This window comes from Cervus canadensis, chromosome 22 (assembly GCF_019320065.1).
Source record: "Cervus canadensis isolate Bull #8, Minnesota chromosome 22, ASM1932006v1, whole genome shotgun sequence".
Classification (NCBI taxonomy): Eukaryota; Metazoa; Chordata; class Mammalia; order Artiodactyla; family Cervidae; genus Cervus; species Cervus canadensis.
This window is the reverse complement of record NC_057407.1, coordinates 45,494,822-45,497,844: the sequence shown is the minus strand read 5'-3', so window position 1 is coordinate 45,497,844 and position 3,023 is coordinate 45,494,822. Positions and strand designations below refer to the sequence as shown.

General features: G+C 49.5%; 1 non-coding gene across 1 annotated transcript; it reads right to left on the bottom strand.

The window, feature by feature from the left end:
* Positions 1-419: 419 nt before the first annotated feature.
* LOC122425277 lies at positions 420-526 on the bottom strand. The gene has a single exon (XR_006264812.1). It is a non-coding gene; the product is annotated as a U6 spliceosomal RNA (small nuclear RNA).
* Between the last annotated feature and the right edge of the window lie 2,497 nt (positions 527-3,023).

The window sequence follows — 3,023 nt, the reverse complement described above, 5'->3', positions numbered from 1 at the left end:
TGTCTTCTTTGAAGAAATGTCTATTTAGGTCTTCTGCCCATTTTTCAACTGAGTTTTTGTTGTTGAGTTGTATGAGCTGCTTGTTTATTTTGGAAACTAAGCCCTCGTCGGTCACATCTTTGCAAATATTTTCTCTCATTCCGTAGGTTGTCTTTTTGTTTTGTTTATGGTTTCCTTTGCTGTGCAAAAGCTTGTAAGTTTGCTTAGGTCCCATTTGTTTATTTGTGTTTTTATTTCTATTGCCTTGGGAGCCTGACCTAAGAAAACTTTGGTATGTTTTATGTCAGAGAATATTTTGCCTATGAGCTCTTCTAGGAGTTTTATGGTGTCAGAAGTGCAGATTTTTTCAAAATAAATTCATTTATTTTTAATTGAGGATAATTGCTTTATAATATTGTGTTGGTTTCTGCCATATATCAAAAAATATGGAAGACTTCACGAATCTGCGTGTCATCTTTGCACAGGGCCCATGCTAATCTTCTCTGTATTGTTCCAGTTTGAGTATATGTGCTGCCAAAGTGAGCACAAAAGTGCACATTTTTAAAACCTCACCCATAAAAGGTGCCCCCTCTTCCCAGAGGGATCTTAACACAACCAGTATGTCCCATTCACCCAGCTTGGGATACAAACCAGTCACCTGTCTTCTACTCTTTGATCACCCAGCTCCCACCTTCCCACATCGTCTGGAAGAAAATTCCTTCCCTGGACGTTCTCTATCCCCATCTCCCAGTATCCTTGGGCCTTACAGACTTAAGAGGTCAGTCTTGGCTTGAAATGCCTGGTGGAGAGAGAGCGAGGGTCTGGTAATCGCGTCTGCGGCTGCCACATGGTATCATCACGGAAGACTGGTCCTGAAGGGGGGGCAGACTCGGGGTCAGAGCCACACTGCCCCACTGTGCAGACTGCCCCCGGCTCCAGAGATGCAGTGCTCACACACGGCCTTGTGGCCCGAGAATACAGACATGCCGTCTGCAGCTGGTTCCGCTGTGCACAGCAGCCTGGCTCCTACAAACCTCCCCACAGCTGGGATGCCTCAGCTTGGGCTCCAGGGTGGCAGCTCTTTGATGTGCATTCACATATGTTTAGCCTGCTGTGTGTGTGCAGTGGGAGGAACATCCAACTGCAGCTCCCACCCTGCCTTACTAACCCCCTACTTCTCACCCCCCCACACTCACCAGCCTCTAGACCCCGATGCACTCAGGCCTCCCTTCCTCATGGTGAGCTCACCTTTGGGCCCCTGGGTATCCTCTGGTCAGGAAGCTCAGTCAGGATGGCCCAGTCCCCCAGGAGATCCTAACTTCTCTGAGCATTAGCAGTCATCTCCCCTCAACTCTCCACTTAGCTTCCACCTTCCCACCTAGGAAGCCTGTCTTTCAGTCACTCAGTCATGTCCGACTCTTTGTGACCCCATGGACTGCAGCATGTCAGGCTTCCCTGTCCTTCACCATCTCCTGGAGCTTGCTCAAGCTTATGTCCATCAAGTCGGTGATGCCATCCAACCATCTCGTCCTCTGTCATCCCCTTCTCCTCCTTTTGCCTTCAGTTTTTCCCAGCATCAGGGTCTTTTCCAATGAGTCGGCTCTTCGCATCAGGTGGCCAAAGTATTGGAGCTTCAGCTTCAGCATCAGTCCTTCTAATGAACACCCAGGACTGATCTCCTTTAGGGTTGACTGATTTCATCTCCTTGCAGTCCAAGGGACTCTTGAGAGTCTTCTCCAACACCACAGTTCAAAAGCATCAATTCAAAAAAAAAAAAAAAACAAAAGCATCAATTCTTTGGTGCTCAGGAAGCCTGAGACTGAATTTTGTCTTCCTCAGAATTTGTGTGTTGAAATAGTAATCCCCAGTCCCCCACACTTTGACCTTTTGGGGGGATTTTGTTTGTTTCTAAAATATTTATTTATTTGCCTGTGCTGGGTCTCAGTTGAGGCACACGGGATCTTTGATCTTCATTGCAGCACATGGGATCTTTAATTGCTGGCATGCAAAAACTTACTTGCGACATGTGGGATCTGTCCGCTGACCAGGGATCAAACCCAGGCCCCCTGCATTGGGAGCTCAGAGTTTTAGCTGCTGGACCACCAGGGAAGTCCCAGCTGTGACCTTTTATGGAGATCGGGCCTTGAAAGATGTAATGAAGGTGAAAGGAAGGCATATAGCGGACCCTACCTTAGCTTGACCGGTGGCATCCTTATAACAGGAAGCGGTTAGACCATAGACCTGGACAAGGAAAAGCCATGTGAGAACACAGGGAGAGGGTGGTCAGCTAGAGACGCAGAGAGAGGCCTCAGGAGAAGGCAACCCAGCTGACACCTTTCTCTCGGACTTTTGGCCTCCAGAATGGTGAGGAAAACTGTGAAATTAATTCATTTCTGTTGTTCAGGCCACCCACCCTGCAGTGCTTTGTTAGGGCTGTCCTAGCAGATGAACAGAAAGCCCCTTGCAAACTTTCCCACCATCTCCCCTCCTGCCTCCTCAGGGGTTTGGGGAAGGGCCAGCCTTGTTCTGACGCAAAAGGTGGCCGCTCTTCCCCTCGGACAACACCGCCTCCTCATATGTTCGCAGTGGCTCCCCACACCCCCCAGCCAGAAAAGGGGCCAGCAGCTGCTCGCCTACAACATTTCATTACTGTGATCAAAGCTCTGCAACTGCTCCCACCAGCATCCCACTCCCCAACTCTGGCCTACGAGCTTTTGTCTTGTCTCGCGCCGTGAAGCCGCGGTGTGAGTCCCCCTAATGCAGTAGCAGGGAAACGACACTCCTCACTGGTTTATTTCACCTTCCAATTGGAGAGGGTATCTACAGAATGCTGTTTTCCAAAAAAGTAAAAAATATGCTGCCTGGAAGGTAGTCACTGCCCTCATAGAAAAGAATACTCATCTCCTTTCTCTCACGTGCAGAGCTACCTCGAACGCCCCAGGGACTGCCCCCCAGAGGGATCCAAAGCCACGCTGGACCCCGGAGACGGGAGCCACTGCTAATTCGGTTCCCTGGGTCACACAGAAAGGGAAGGCGGTGGCGCA